Below are 17,658 nucleotides of genomic sequence, written 5' to 3'. Positions count from 1 at the left end.
GTCATTTAGTCATGTCCGACTCTTCATGACCCCATGGACTAGAGCACGCCAGGCACTCCTGTCTTCCACTGCCTCCTGCAGTTTGGTCAAACTCATGCTGGTAGCTTCGAGAACACTGTCCAACCATCTCGTCCTCTGTTGTCCCCTTCTCCTTGTGCCCTCCATCTTTCCCAACATCAGGGTCTTTTCCAGGGAGTCTTCTCTTCTCATGAAGTGACCAAAGTATTGGAGCCTCAGCTTCAGGATTTGTCCTTCCAGTGAGCACTCAGGGCTGATTTCCTTCAGAATGGAGAGGTTTGATCTTCTTGCAGTCCATGGGACTCTCAGGAGTCTCCTCCAGCACCATAATTCAAAAGCATCAATTCTTCGGCAATCAGCCAGCTCTCACTTCCATACATCACTACTGGGAAAACCATAGCTTTAACTACATGGACCTATACGGAGATACGATAGCCATCTTCAAATATCTAAAGGGCCAGCACATGGAAGATGGAGCAAGCTTGTTTCTTCCTGCCCTGGAGAGTAGGACCCATCTGCCATGGCTGCTTTAGCTAAGAGTCCTGCACTGGAGGGGGTTGCACTAGATGACCCCCGGTGTCCCTTCCAACTCTACAGTTATATGATTCATTAACTTTCTGCTCTAGAGAAGAAGTGCCCAGAGAAGGTGACTTCAAAGTGTTGCACACCTTGTCAAATAGAAAAGGCATGCATGCCTGCCTCTTTAAAATAAAAGGAACCGAGTCAATATGGGAGACATCAAGTGCAAATCTGCCTTGAGATTCTGTAATACGCTGAGTAGCTGGACTTCTTAGTAAAAGAAAGAAAGGAAAGAATTTTTTTAAAATTTGAGATGCAGAGATTACTTATTAAATGATCCCAGTGGACTAGAACTCCAAACAGCTGTGCAAAAACTTTCCAGCAGCTCTTAACATATTGTTATCTGCATGACTTTTTCTGAAATGAAAGCCAGTGAAATTGCTGTCAAAAGAGCAGGCAGCACAATATAATAATCAAGGGCTTAGCTCTGGGTTTCTAGAGAAGGACTTCGAATTCTCAGTAAGCTTTCCTTGTACACCCATTTAATATAGCCAAAGACATTCTCAAGGCAACAATACTCTGTCTGACTACATTTTGCAGGTTTTAACCTCTGCAATAAGTCATCATGGCTTAGCTAGGCTTTTCCTCGATGTCTCAGGGGAGATGCTTGATGGATCGAAGACCCTGGGCTTTTCAAGCAGATGCATCTTAATAAGGAAATACAATATTAGCTCCTCTTCTTGTCAGTCTTTGGACATGTTTATTGCTAAAAGGCGCAGTGTTTTGAAGATGTGTCTAAATATAAAAGATCCATGTTGACCTGATTGCTAGCCAAACTGCAGACTGTAGAGAGACGGAGAAAAGAAAAGGGACAGATTTTTATTTATTATCTATTCTGTTTCTATACCACTCTTCATGCGAGGATCACAAGGCAGTTTACAATATAAAAACACAAAAATAGCAGCAATAATAATAACAACGTAGCAGCAATAATAATAATATTCCCTTCACAGTTTAAAATACCATAGATTGCTTAATCAGCCAAAGCCCTGGGAGAAGAGGAATGCTTTTGCCTGGTGCCTAAAGATATGTAATGAAGGTGCCAGGTGAGCCTTCCTTGGGAGAACATTGCACAAGCAGGGAGCCACCACAGGAAAGGCCCGTTCTAGTGGTGTCACCCTCTGGACCTCTCTTTTTTTTAAAAAAATAATTTTATATTAACAGGCCAATCAGATCACATTAATTCCAAATCACATTAGTTCCTAATTATACAGCCAAATTTTAAAAATTTTGTTGGGGGTACCCATACTTCAAGCTCCGAAAGGGATCCAAACATCATTCTTGCTGCTGCTTTAATTACACAGTTCTGTCCAGATAGTCTCTTTGTTATTTTCCTCATCTTCTTGTTGTTATCATATATTCTTTTCTTTGTGATCTCTGATAATCTTCACAAGCAGGTTAAAAACAAACATATGTGGATTTTACTCTTTCCAAGAGACATATCACATAAAGGACAGACACCATTTCCACACCTCCGTACAGAACATTCCCACAGTCTATCCGTTGATTTCCACAGGTCTGCCAGTCTGTCATCAATTTTCTCAGGGGGCCCTGCCAGGTCGAATTCGCATTCCGATAACCATACATTCACATTCCGATGACCATGGTCCTCCTCCCCATCGTCCTTTTGTGGGCAGGCCTGCAGTAACAAATCTCCATTTGTAACTGCGTCACAAAGCTTTCTTTCCATTCCCGATGTTCCCACAAGTCCTCTCTTTGATTAGTAATTTATTTCCACACAGTTCTTAATCTCCTGCTTGTGATTGGTAATTTGCAATGATACTTTCTTTCTGGGGGGGAGGGTTATTGGGTACTCACATAAGACAAATCAAGAAAAGTTTTTCCCTCCCCCCCTTTTCCGTTTCGCTCCGACATACCAATCTTTTAATGATGAGTCTTCTTTTGATTTATTGTCCAGCCCGTCGCTCCGCTTCACAGAGATCCCATTAATTAGCATTCTTTACTCCCGATCTTCACTTGAAGTATGTGCATTTGCTTCTTTTTCTAATTGTTTATTTTGAGCTCTGCAACTAGCTGCGCAATCAGAGACAGCGTCCGGGAGAGCCGACCCACCCGAGGTCTTTGTGCCTAGTGCCCTCACCCCCTTCTTTTGAATCCAGGGGTGATATATGGCAACAGCAGGCAAGGCAGTGTTCCCCATTCCCTTGGGGTAACACAGAGAGGCTGCATACTCCCATATCTTAATTACCTCGTGTGAGTCAGAGAGATGGTATTGTCGGCCATCTTCCAATGCGCCCCCTAGCGGCCCCCCACCCTCTGGACCTCTCACAGAGGCAGCTTCATGCTGCAGTAATCTAACATAGGGGTTATTAGAGCATAGACCACAGAAGTTAGGCTATCCCTGTCCAGTTATGGCTGCAGCTAGACCCCCAGCTGAAGCTGATGTCAGGCACATCCACTGCCACCAAACATAATCAAATAAACAAACAAACAAACAAACAAACCTGGTTTTCAAATGGATCGTGTGATTGTGCTGTGCCAAAAATGGCTAAAGTAATGCCAAAGGCACATTTTGGTCTGCCATCTTGATTTAAAATGGCAGACAGCATCCAAACATCGATGAAGACGCCCCTGAAACTCTTGTGCCAAGTTTGTTAAAGAGATACCCCACATTTTCCTTCTCCAGTTTGTCCCTGTTGCATTTCTCCTTCCCATTTCACATTGTCTTAACTATTTCAGTGTGAATACAGTAGCTTCTTCTTGATGGGCAGACAGATGCCCAGCTTCACAGGAGAGCAGCTGCAATCTCCAGCCAGCAAACCTTGCTGCAAAGGAGGAGAGAGGCCAGTCAGCGGAATGGAGAAGTGTTTTGGGGAGGGGGTGGGGAAGTGGCGTCACATGAGCACTTGCCTGAATGGAGGATAGGAAAGGATGTGCATAGATGAAGGAACTGCCCCAGGGAGAAGGAAGCATTGTTATGGCAAGCAAGCAGGAAGGAGGCAGGGAGGGGGGTGCAGCAGCCAGATCCAAATCTGCCACCCCTCCCAGAATGCTGCCTGAGTTGACTGCCTTGGAAAGGCTCAAAGTAGTGCCAGCCCTGGGCTGTTCCCAGTGATGTATGGAACACACTCCTGCCCCTGACACATGGGAAATGCTTCAGAAACCTCAACTGCCTGTCCCTTACCTTGCAGCCAGATCTCATTTTGAGCCTCTGAGCTAGGGTTACCAGATGTCCCCGGTTCCTGGGGACAGTCCCCGGATTTGCGAATAAGTCCCCGTACAAATTCCATCCCCAGAATGTCCCTGGATTTCATCTAATGTCCCTGGGAAAAGCAGCAGCGGCAGTCTCAGCAGCCTGGAGCAGTTGGCTCTGGCTGGCTTCAGGAGCCCCATATGATGGTGGTGCAGGGGCTCTAAGATGCAGCTTCCGGGCTGCCTCCACCTTCCCTGACCCCAGCAAGTAAGCTGTGAAGGAAGGCTTCATGCTGCCTATTGGAGCAGCCTCCCAACTCCTACTTGCATGCAAGCAGGAGCGGGGCAATGATCTCTCCCTTCCCAGCTGAGGGATCCCCGTCCCCTCCTGCTTGCACACAAGTAGGAATGGGATTGGGGATGCTCTGATGGCCTCACCGTCGCTGCTCTCGGCCCTCCTTCTCCGCCTTCCATGCCTGACCCACTGTGCACCGCTTCCCCACCACCGCCACTGAAGAACCAACAACTCAGGGGCTTCCCAGGCTCATGGAGAAAGGAGATAGATGCCTCGGAGGAAGGGGAAACGTGGCGGTTGAGGTCAAGGCGGCGGCCGCCCCTCTGCCACTACCATCGCTGCAGCATCAACGTCCTGAACGTGTAGTATTTATTTATTTATTTATTTATTTAAAGTGTCCCCGGATTCATTGAAAAAAAATCTGGTAACCTTACTCTGAGTCAGTGGCGTAGCGTGGGGGGTGCAGGGGGGCCCAGCCGCACCGGGCGCAACATCTGGGGTTAGGGCAAATCCACAGGTTAGGGGGCGCAAATCCACGGGTTAGGGGGCGCCTTGCCCCGGGTGCTGACAACCCACGCTACGCCACTGCTCTGAGTTGTCAGTCATGTATGGTTTTGCATGAATCTTAGAAAGCAATGCTGTACAGCTGGACAATAATAACCGATTAATTGAAACACCATAAGCAGACCAAGCTCTTTCATCCAATAAATCTACGCTGGAACAACTATTTCAGAGCAGAAGCTATTCTCTGCTTTCACAAGGGTGCGGGGGGATGTAAGGTTAGACTGAGATCACCCCAGACTTCAAAGAGTCCTTATTGATTGTTTGCAATAAGAACCAAAAGGATTTAAAAGCATGCTTGGAGCAAGACCTTTGCTTGTATATAGTAATGGCACAAAGGCACTTTGACAGGGAACTAGAAAGCAAAAAAAATAGATTCATGATGTTCATGAACGAAAGCCTGCGAGATGCGATATTCTGCATTAGTGATCCCAGACAGGCAACTGTTTTGGGTAGTATTTCTTTTTGCCATCCAGTGTGATTGCTGTGGGATTGCTACATGGTTTTATTCTAGTCCGCTGAATCCAAGTAGACATCATTTTGACAAAGATGCTTTGAGAGAGCAAAAGAATACAAGTTGGAAATAAGAGTGAGTTCTGGAATGGCTTTGAAGGCCCTTTCAACAGGGCTGCTTCCAAGCGGCTGCTTGAAATTTTGCCAACTTTTGAGAATGTGGTATCTTATTTTCCCAAATGTGGCAATTGGGAAGACAGACAGCGAGATGAATAATGTGGTTTTTGGAGGAGGATAAACAGCAGTGGAACAGAAACCATGCTGCATGCAACACATGCAGAGCAGAACAGAAAATGAGGGCTTCTGACATCCCTATCAGGACCCAGAGCACAGCCACATCCTCATTTAAGCATTCTTATACAGTGGTACCTCGGGTTACATACGCTTCAGGTTACACACTCTGCTAACCCAGAAATAGTGCTTCAGGTTAAGAACTTTGCTTCAGGATAAGAACAGAAATTGTGCTCCAGCGGCACAGCGGCAGCGGGAGGCCCCATTACCTAAAATGGTGCTTCAGATTAAGAACAGTTTCAGGTTAAGAACAAACCTCCGGAACGAATTAAGTACTTAACCTGAGGTACCACTGTATCACTTTAACTGTCATGACTTCCCCACAAGAATCCTGGGAAATGCAGTTCATTAAGGATGCTGGGAATTGTAGCTCTGTGAGCAGTCTCCAAGCATCTCTCGGTACTCTTAACAAACTACAGTTCCCAGGATTCTTGGGGGGAAGTCACCATTATTGTGAATGCTCTAAATGTAGGGTGTCAATGTGACTGAAGATTCTGCTTTCATCCTTCCAAGTTTCTCTTGGAAGAACCAGACAGTGACACCAGGGCAACAACTGGGCCCCAGAACAGTACTTTGGAGGGGAGAGTCAAGATGGCTCCAAATAAAGTGGTTACATACGCTTCAGGTTACATACGCTTCAGGTTACAGACTCCGCTAACCCAGAAATATTACCTCAGGTTAAGAACTTTGCTTCAGGATGAGAACAGAAATGGTGCAGCAGCGGCACAGCAGCAGCAGGAAGCCCAATTAGCTAAAGTGGTGCTTCAGGTTAAGAACAGTTTCAGGTTAAGAACAGACCTCCAGAACGAATTAAGTTCTTAACCTGAGGTACCACTGTACAAGAAACACACCTGCAATTCTCATCCCTCAATGGAAACAGCTCACTAAGTTTGGAACCAGGCTTTCACAATACATTTCTGAACTGTCCAATTAAAAACATGTTCTTTATGACATGGACATTTTGTTTAATGCATTCTCAAGCTACTTTTCCTTGACCTTCCCACCCCCCTCAGTCCTGGTCTACTGTGTCTACAAATACCAAATATTTTTGCTATCCTGCGCCAACAGATCCACATGTCCACGATGTACAAAACTACAAGTGGGTTGTTTCTTTGAATACAAGGGCATGCTTGCTTCACCAGCTGCAACTTTCCCTGTGGCTCATAATTACGATCCCATCAGAATCCTGTTGAGCATTGTTAACGTCTGCAAAGCTGCCTGCTCCCCTGCAGCCCTTTGCTCTTCCTGTCAGGCTTTATTAATTAGAAGTGATTTTTTAATTACTCAGGAGTTATGAGCACATCTGGGTGATCTACACGTCTTTTCTCAAGGTAAGCAACACTGCTGCATACACAACGCATTCCCCAGGAATCAAACTGCAGTCTTTTTTAATCTCTCTTTTAAAAAACCTTTTATTTCAAAAACTAAAACAAATGGTGGATGCAAAAACGATCACAATCTCACTACAAAACACACCCTTCTTGCAAAACAAATATGGTTGCCTCTGATCTTGAAGAGTGATATTCCAATACTTAATAGATAAGATCAGTGTCTGCCAATCTTTTAACAAGGAGCTGAGGAACTTTTGAACCTCCAGATGTTGTTTGACTACAACTCCCATAATTTCCAACAAATGGCCATGCTGACTAGGGTCAATAGAAGGTAGCATCCAGCAACATCTGGAGAAACATAAGTTCCTCATCTTTGATAAAGGTAAAGGGACCCCTGACCATTAGGTCCATTCATGGCCGACTCTGGTATTGCGGCGCTCATCTCACTTTATTGGCTGAGGGAGCCGGCGTACAGCTTCCGGGTCATGTGGCCAGCATGACTAAGCCACTTCTGGCGAAACCAGAGCAGCACACAGAAATGCCGTTTACCTTCCCGCTGGCGTGGTACCTACCTATTTAGCTACTTGCACTTTGACGTGCTTTCGAACTGCTAGGTTGGCAGGAGCAGGGACAGAGTAATGGAAGCTCACCCCGCCGCGGGGATTCGAACCGCCGACCTCCTGATCAGCAAGTCCTAGGCACAGTGGTTTAACCCACAGTGCCACCCACTTGCCTTGTCATCTCTGGTACAACATGCCAATTGTCATCCAGAGAGTCTGCTTAAAATGTCACAGTGCAAAGCACTCTCCTGTGGTTGAGGTAACCTGACAGAAACAAAAATGGGAGTGGATAGAGCCCAGTGTTCACTGGTTTGCCCCATGTCTGGAACTCAATCCAGTGAATGGGATGGGTATTCACTGCTGCTGCTTTCAGCCTGCAAATGCTATATGAAACTGATAATATTCCCCCAATTTGGATTGTGTTTTCTTTGCCATAAAAGGAATCAGATGGAATGACATAATAGCAATGTAATTTACATTAATTCCATAATTTTGCTACAGCGGACAGACAAATTTTGTAGTTTGGGCAGAAGACAAACAGAAGCAGAATGGGCGAATACAGGACAAGAATGAACGTAGTTGCGATGTATAAAAAGCAACCCAGAAAAATGCTCTTTTTAAAAAATATTTTTTTTTCTTAACATCAAAAGCAGACAAAAAAAGAAAAAAGAAAAATGCACATTAACAACGAAATAATGTAAATACAACATGGAGCTGTTGATGATGGAGTCTAAAAGGCTAAACAAACTGGCAGTAAATGAACTGGGGGAAATTATAAATGTGGTATAAAAACATAACTTGTATTATACAATGAAGGAAATGGGGGAGTGGGGAGAGAAGTTTAGGGAAATTTTTAATGTTTGAAGTTTTATTCTGTTTTTAGTGTTCTGTTATAATAATAATAATAATAATAATAATAATAATAATAATAATAATAATAATGGCCTGTTTACAAATGCTGCCATGTAAGACCATATGCTCTTAATTCACTCAGTGGGTCGATTACTCTCTCTTTCAATCTCTTAGTCTACCACAACTCAAAAAGCTGCTCTTCATCAAATTACAGTTTGATAAAAATAGAGACTTCCTAAGGATATTCCATAATCAAATCAGAAACCGTGCGGCTTCTGTTCCTGGAAAATAAGGACACTCGAAGGGTGTGCACCCTTGGGTGGCTGCTGGGACCCAAAACTAGTGACACTTGCCCCCCACCGCCAGTTTGGTAGGGTTGCAAAGGTCCGGAATTTCCTGGACATATCTGGAATACTGCAGCCACAAGCAGTGTCTGGGCGAAAATCACCAAAATGTCTGGGGAAATCCATATGTATGTCAGCAGTTAGGAGGAACATCATTTATATTCCCCACATGTGAGCCTTCCATATCTGGATAGAACCATCCGAATGTTTGTTATCCTCAGTAGCATAGCTCATAGCTCCAAAGATTTTCATGCTGAGCCATCCAGGAATGCCGCAAGTTAGATTTCCTCTGGGACATTAAATATGCCAGTCAAAAGTTAAACTGAGCTTTTCAAACATTTCCTGGTTTACTCAAACCCTTCATGATTTTTGCTCTAGCTCTTTAAATCATAAACCTCTCTCCCTTCATTTTCCACCTGGTTTGTCCTTTCCTGCACAGTGTCCCACTTGAATTACATAAATTACGATTGGTAAACTGTTCCCGAAGCCAAAATCTCACCGTTTATCAAGCATTATGCGTCCTCGTTTTGTGAATCCAGCTAATTAATTCTGCTACTCAAGTTTCTCAGGGTTTTATGTGCCTTTGCCCTCTGTTTAAATATTTTCACTGGATACGATAGGCAGAAATTAATTTGGGTTTGTAGACCTGGAAGGCAAAAATGGCCTAATCTTGCCGCACTCCTGCTGGCCTCATAATTGCTATTTTTTAAGTGTAATTATATTTTATCCTCCTTCATCTTAATATCAGTATTATTTTAAGCTGTTTTGTAAGCACAGCGAGTTTGCCTTGGGTGATGAGCCTGCTCAAAACCTGCTCCGTGCTTCGGATAAGAAGAGTAAAGCTTTTGCCATCTTAAGAACAAAGCTCAGCCTGACTTAAATGTCACCTTCGGATGTTAGAAAGGTAGCAGATTATGAAGATAATGAAAAGCTGCAGCCTGTTGCTATGTTACGAGTCACTCAGAACTGACATGTCAGGACAAACAGCAATGAAATGAATTCTTACTTAATGACCCTCCCAGGGCCTCGCGCTTAATATTCAGAGGTGTGTCAAATAAAGAAATAATTAGTTGATGTTTCTTAGAGTATGTAGCTGTAAAAATTTACATCCTCAAAGATTTTCAGTATTTCCTGAAAAAAGGTTCAGATTCAACCAGTTCTGACAGCCTTTGCCAGTCTGGAACTCTCCAAATGCTTTGGATCACAACTCCCAGAAGCCCTGGCCATCCGCCATGATGAATCATCAAGATGACACTTAGCAAAGGTTTACAGTGACGCCACAGCACTTTTCTGATGGCTTCACCACTTTACTTGGCAAGAACAATCCTCTGTCAGCTTCTGGTTCTATTACTGATGTGGAGATTTCATTTTACTGTTAATTTTCACCTGTGACTCAGAGTGTGCTCGCAAACAGTGTGGATCAAATACGTATGTACTATACATTGCCCAAATCCAGCTCATCATATTATTTCGTCTGGTAGATTGCCTAGCAATTTTCCTGAGGAAGAAAACATGTTTCTGTACAATTCTGCTTGTATAACAACAACAACAACAACAACAACAACAACATATTATTATTATTATTATTTATACCCCGCCCATCTGGCTGGGTTTCCCCAGCCACTCTGGGCGGCTTCCAGCAAAATATTAAAATACAATAAATCATCAAATATTAAAAGCTTCCCTAAACAGGGCTGCCTTCAGATGTCTTAGAAGAAGTCAGATAGTTGTATGACTGGACAAGAGACATTAGAGTGCTGTTTGGTGTATTAAGCCCTCCTTTTTCAATGTTTTTTTATTATTATTAAAGTTTTCTTGGTTTACAAAGGTATGTGCAATGTCTCTTTTTTCAAGTTACATTTTCCATAGGTCAGTTTCATTTGTTGAGACATTAGGTTACATTAGGAAGAAAGGGGGGGAGGGGGGGGAGGCGAGTGGGGTGGGGTCGGGAGGCGATGTTTCTAATTTGCTTAATGTATGTGTGGGGTTTTGTGTCAGGCCTTGGGTAAGCATCTGGAAACCCTGGAATCTCCCACCACTCAGAGATTGGGGTGACGTGCATCAGTATAAAACCCATACATTGGGTGGGGCCATATTATTCTGACCCCTGGCCTGCAGCTTTGAATGGAAAGACTATATCAGTCATTGCAGCACAATTCTATACATCTCTACTCAGAAAGAATTCCTAATATATTCAATGAAGGTAACTTCCAGGTTAAATGGGTATAGGACTGCAGGTTGAAATCCTCTGCTAACTCACCTGCAGCTATAAAAAGGCATAGGATTACAGCATTGTTGTTGTTGTTGTTGTTTAAAAAAAACATATTCTGAGGAGCCAGGCAGGTAGGAGCTAGCTGAAGGCAGACATGTAACATATAAATCCTTCAAGATATATTGAAATAAATCTTGTACAGTCGTACCTTGGTTTTTGAACAGCTTAGTTCTCGATCGTTTTGGCTCCCGAACACCACAAACCCGGAAGTGACTGTTCCGGTTTGTGAACTGTTTTTGGAAGCTGAACGTCCGACAGGGCTTCCGCGGCTTCCGATTGGCCTCAGGAGCTTCCTGCAGCCAATCAGAAGCCGCACTTTGGTTTTCAAACATTTTAGAACTCAAACAGACTTCCAGAACGGTTTCCAATTGACTTCCAAGGTACGACTGTACCATCATCTTAGAAAATACATATCATTTTGGAAAATAGGCTTTGAAGCTAAAATCTGTACTTTTTAAATTATTATTCTTAACAAAATAATTATACCAAACTCTAACTAGCAACTACTGTGTTGTCTGTTGTGTATAAATACATGGAATGAACTAATTGCTTCTTCCTATCTGCCCTGTGCCCAAGCAACCTTGAGAGAGCAGGTGCATTTTTGTCAAAGAGAAAAAGCTTATTATTCAAGATTTATGTCATAAGAGTGGATGCCAAGTGCTCTTACACAAGGTCATTCAGAGACCCATTGTTATTCCACACGTGAAAGTGTTAACTGTGCTTCATTAGGAAGGGTTTTTTTTTTCTTTTATTTGGGTTTATTTCCTATTTGCCTTGCAGCAATTAAGTATTGCCTGTCCGACCTGTGCAGAGAGATTTGTCACCCTGAGAACTATTGTGATGGGTTGGCAGGCCATATATAACTTAATAAATAAAATAATAAAACGAAACAGCCAGTAAGAGAGACAAGGCGAGCTACTAAAATTAAATCATAAATCACACCGAGTAGAATTTAGTAGGATGCAACCCAGAGTCGACCTGTTGAAATTAGCAGACATAAGTTAGGTACATCCGTTCATTTCAAGTGCTCTACTCTGAGTAGGACTAACATACTGGCTACGACCCACTGTCGCCTTCATAAAACAAGAATTTCTTCAACAATTCTCAGAACACTGTTAAGTCAGCTGCATTTCTTAGGTCAAGGTGTTCTGCGATCTGAGAGCAGCCACTGAGATGGCCTCTTCCTCCTCCTCTTCTGCTCACTTGTGCTTCTGTGATTACAAATACAAAGAAAGGCTTTCCATCAGGTCTTTGCAAGCAGGCAGCATAATTTGGGAGAAAAGTACCGGGAATCTACGCCATTGAGGGCTTTGAAAAGTGCACACCAACAACTCTAGATTGTTCCCAGAAACAAAATGTTGAAACCTGGGATATATGCTGTTATTCATTTAGATATTTATAAACTGCACCTTCCTGTAAGATATCGCAAGACTCAAACCACCACCTTGCAATGAAAGCGTCAAACATCTCAATAAGAGCTAGTTGGCAAAGAATCTCAGGTTCCAAAGGCCTGTCTGAATGGTAGTTTTTAGGAGGCATCTAAAAATGGGCATGGATGGACCTCTATTGGCAAGGAGTTCCACAGGGTAGGACCTGCCACACTAAAGGCTCGGTCCCTGGTAAAAGCCAGGGACCACCAATATGTGATTTTTCTTCTGACAATTTAATATTTTTTGTTATGGCTGATCAATATGGTTGGAAGTTAAGCGAACTTCATGCTGCTGAAGATGCCTTATACTGAGTCCGGCTGCTGGTCTGTCTAGTTCAGTATTGCCCATATGGCATGGCAGCAAATCTCCAGGATTTCAGGTAGAGGACCCACCCTCTTCGCCCTATCTGGAGACGTTGGGAACTGAACACAGTATGCATGCAATGCAGACTATGACTGTTCAGGTAACGATGCTCATGAACATTCAGTCAGTTAAGATGTCACAAAAGAGCTTTTTCCTCCTGTTTGAGAGAGAAGGGCACATGCACCTCTTCTAAGATCATGCTTGTCATCTGTAGTTCTGTGAACGTGTGTGTGTGTGTGTGCCAGATTAATCAGCGCACTTGCTTGGTCAATCAAAAGTTTTATATACATACGTCCTGATGAATCCAACTGCTAAGTGCTTAGACGATAACTATTTTGGTTAATAGAAACAGAATGATACCGAAAACACAGGGCTTCACAGTGTGATGAGAAAATTACTCAGGGGCAAGGACTTTGGAAATGTAACTCATGCTGCACAATACAATAAGGCTCATTATAAGCTGAACCCTGAATTGCACAAAGCTGTCGGGTTGTGTTGAGTGCATTTGGAAGCCTGCAGTGACTTCGCACCAGGCAGCGAGCGAATGTGAAGCTCTTATGGATGCTGTGCTGCCAAAATAAAATGAAATAAAATAAAATCACAATTGAAGGCCACTTGCTTTCATTCCGTTGATACGCAGATCTCAGTTCCCAGCTTGCTGGTAATTGTGCCTAGTTTCTGCTGCATCACTAATAAATCTTCATGTTCGATTTGAGGTTGCACGGCTACTGTTAAAAAACCACGCACTGCCCATGGTCCCATGCGACTCCAGTGAACAAATTTCGGCCACTTGGATTATGTAGCTACTTTCCAAGCAGCTTTGCAACTTGGAGAGCATCTCCAACAATCCAGACTTGCCTTCGAAGCAGCTATAGAGGTTCCAGACTTTACAGATCTTCTAGGAAGGTAGCAAAGCTTTGGTGAAGTTGTCTGAGTCACAGTCAGTTGGTTCTTGCAGTAACTTGACAGTATCTGTGCTTCTTTTATGCGATACTCTTGACTGAATTCTCTGCATCTGATGACTGGCTCTGTGGGGTCCAACATAGCTCTGAATTGTTTAAAGAAGAATGGGAACCTTTTACAAAGTACTTAAAGAAACAACAAAACGAACTGGACTCCTTGGCAGGTTTTGAATAAACATCCATAAACTTCTTATTGGTAATATATAGATAGATAAATTAAGGATCTTTACAATTTTATAATATGCAGAGAATAACATGTGCTGAAAAACCAGAGAAAGGAGCTGAGGGAAGTCTGGGGGATGGGTGGGTGGGGTTGTTGTTTTTTTGGGAGGAGGGAGGGAAAAATGGGGGGGGGGTGAGGATGATATGTTTTTGATAAATTGTTATGTTGAAATCCCTAATAAAAATATTCAAAACAACAAGAACATAGCTCTGAATTGTTAAAAAAAATTGTATCCACCTTTTGCTGGGGAGGGGCTGCAGCCTAGTGATAGAGCTTCTACATCACATGGAGGAGGAGTTCCCAGGTTCAATCCCCATCATCTCCAGGCAGAATTCTTCCTTGAAATCCCAAAGAATCACTGCCAGTATGTGTTGACAAGAATGAGCTAGATGAACCAATTGTCCAACTCTGCATAAGACAGTTTCCTGTGTTCCTATGGTTCTTCTGCATCAGGTATCCACAATTCATGAACCATCTGAGCCAAATGTAGCTGAACTCCATTTTTTTTCCAGTCCAAGGCAAGCAACAAAAATGGAAGGCTTACTGCAGGGCTTTGAGGGCCACATTGAAGTTTCACCCAAGGGCCACATGCCAGCACCTGCACACACAGTGGAGGGGAGCGCACACAAACATTGGACAGCTCCTCCTTGTGCCATAGGAGATGCTCCTTCTATGATTGGTTTTACACCTATTTATTTGCCCTGGCTTTCTCGGACCATGGAATGTGGTTGCTAAATTTGTATTTTGTTTCGTCAAAATGATATGGTTAGTAATGCTTTACATTGCTGTTATTCTATATTGAGATTTGTATACCGCTTAGAGACTTTGCTTGAATGTTAAGCAGGTTATAAATAAATAAACAAACTCCCCTCTGCCCCCCCCACACTTAGAAGCATTTTTACTTTCTAGGGCAGTGCTGGTGTAGGAAGGTCCAAAAGCAAAGCACCGATTGTCATTGTAAAAAGGAATAAACAGAAATCTAGTGTGGTGCCATGGCTGGGAGATCTTAGAGCACTTCTTCCTGCTTCCTAAGAAGTACAGTGGTACCTTAGAAGTCGAATGATATCGGTTCCAGAAGTCCATTCGACTTCCAAAATGTTCTTCTGTATAGAAGTCTGTAGAATCATAGAGTCATAGGCTTGTCTAGTCCAAACTCTGCAATGCAGTAGTCTTTTTCACAGGACCAAACCAGGATGTAGAAACCAAAAATAATCAAGCACACAGGACAAAACATGATAGCTTGGGAAAACCACACACCTCATGCAAGGAAGTCCTTCCCAGGGACTCCTTCTCAGGCCCAGCCCTGCTGTTATGCAGAGTGAGGCAGCTATCTCAGGCAGCAGATTTCAGGTTGCATGAAAAGGCAGGAAATAGTTCGTTTTTATTGTATTTTTCAGCTCATGGATGGAGACAGCAAACTAAATTTAATTTTTGGCAACCATGAGCGCACACACTCTTCCTTGCTGATCCAATTGTGTGCATAATTGCATTCTCAACCGCTCCCCCCCCATCCCCTGCCACAAAGCACAGTTTTAATATGCATGAGCAAAAATGTGCGCAGTTAAGCTGGTGGCAGAAAGAAAGAAAAAGTCAGATGAGCAAAAGAAATAGAAATACCAAACCGAGAATATGGCACTTCTAAGATCAGTTATTTGCTTTGCACAGCCAGAAGAAAAGTGGGCTCTGGGACTAGTTATGTCACAGAGATGGAGCAGAACGGGGGGGGGGGGGCAGTCCATTTATTATGTTGGGTCTAGTTGCAGCATCTTTGAAATGCCAGTACAGTGGTACCTCAGGTTAAGCACTTAATTCGCGCCGGAGGTCCATTCTTAACCTGAAACTGTTCTTAACCTGAAGCACCACTTTAGCTAATGGGGCCTCCCGCTGTCGCTGCGCTGCCGGAGCATGAATTCTGTTCTCATCCTGAAGCAAAGTTCTTAACCAGGGGTACTATTTCTGGGTTAGCGGAGTCTGTAACCTGAAGTGTCTGGAACCCGAGGTACCACTGTACTGGATCTTGATGCCGGAGCAATTAAACAAATTGTAGAAGTGTACCACCCCATGTCCATAATGATTTGCTGCTGAAAAAAGGAATCTGCCCACCTACCTCAGTAATGCTACACTGCCTAGCAGAGGCTTATTGGTTCATTTTTCTTTATTTCATTTCATTAACTTTGTAAGCCACTGAATTGTAAAAACAAACCTCAAAGCGTTTACAAAAACACAAGGCAATAAAATTGACAGATTTTACAACCCTACTACAAAACATACAAAAGTTAGAATACTAAAACAGATTAAAACCACCTTTCTAAGCATCTGGGTAGGCTTGTCTAAACGGGAATGTTTTTAGCAGGCACCAAAAAGAGTATGTTGAAGGAGCCTGCTTAATCTCAATAGGCAGGGAGTTCCAAAGTGCAGGGGCCGCCCAATGATCGAGTTCTTACAAATGTGAAATGAGAATTATGTGGCACCTGTAGTGCCAATTTTGTTGATCTTAATCAGGCATAGGCAAACTCGGCCCTCCAGATGTTTTGAGACTACAATTCACATCATCCTTGACCACTGGTCCTGTTAGCTAGGGATGATGGGAATTGTACTCCCAAAACATCTGGAGGGCCGAGTTTGCCTATGCCTGATCTAAATGGTCAAGTGGGTACGTGCAAGTTGTTCTTGCACCTGGAGACATCAGGGATTGAGCCTGGGACTTTTGGCATGTAAAGCAGATGCTCTGCTCCTAAATTACAGCCCTTCCTCTTAATAAGGACTGATTTAAACAGGAGTGTAAGATCATCTTTGGTTTATCTAGCTAAATATTACACATACTGACTGACAGTGGGTCTCCAATGTTTCAGAGTGGGTTCTGTCCCAGCCCTACCCGGAGATGCTGAGACCTTCTGCATTCAAAGCATGTGCTCTACCACTGAGCCTTTTGTCCTTCTCCGCAGTTAAAGGCCAACCTGGATAAATAATTTCACTTAGCAAATGTGCAGATCCCTCTGGTGAACATTGCCAATCAAATACCAGTCAAAACCAAAGTATAAAGTGTGTGGGGGGGTCTTCCTCAGATGAATATCACCCAAGGAATTTGGAAAAATACCAAATCACTTTGCATAAGACCAGTGAAATTTCCCCAGAGGGATCTGCACATTTGCTAAGTCACTTCAGTGATGTGTCACTGAATACCAGAGTTACTGCTCTGCTAAGTTCAAGAAAGCGGGCAGAACAAAGGCTCCTGTTCTGGAATAAACAGAAAGTCTGGTGTGGCTTTGGGAAGGAAAGCACAACATATTTCAGCTGTTATTACACTTTATCACCCATGTATGTGAATTGCATAACAAACAAAAAACCCAGAACTTGAAAAAGCTTAACATGTTCCTAATTATTGTGGAGGAATGATTAAACTATTTGCAAAGGGAAACATTGCCATCTAGCTTCCATTGCCCAAAATGTCATTGTGCTAGGTTCATTTACAAAGTTTGCTTATATCAATTACTGAAGGAAATATACGCATGAAATGAAAGGGGTTGATGGGAGTTGGAGTCCAAAAATTCCTTGAGAGTCACAGGTATATAGCTGGATGGGAAAATGTTTAAATTTGCCCCCTGCAGATTTGAGATTATGACTCCGTTTCTGTGGTCGTTAAATGAATAAAGTATCGCCACTGAGAAAAATCCACTAATGTGGATTTCTGGTGCCATCTTGTGTTTGTTTTGTAAAATTTCATTATTCAACAAACTTGAATGCATTTCTAACAGCTAAGACAAAGCATGACCATTTTGATACATGAATCCTGTTTATCAGCTATATTAACAAACAACTTCCTCTGTGCCCTCCATTGACTCATGCAACTTTGTTGAAGTAGCAAGACTGTTGTTGTTTAGTCGTTTAATCGTGTCCGACTCTTCGTGACC

Source organism: Podarcis muralis, chromosome 10, assembly GCF_964188315.1.
Source record: "Podarcis muralis chromosome 10, rPodMur119.hap1.1, whole genome shotgun sequence".
In the NCBI taxonomy this organism is placed as follows: domain Eukaryota; kingdom Metazoa; phylum Chordata; class Lepidosauria; order Squamata; family Lacertidae; genus Podarcis; species Podarcis muralis.
Note: the sequence above shows the minus strand (reverse complement) of the source record.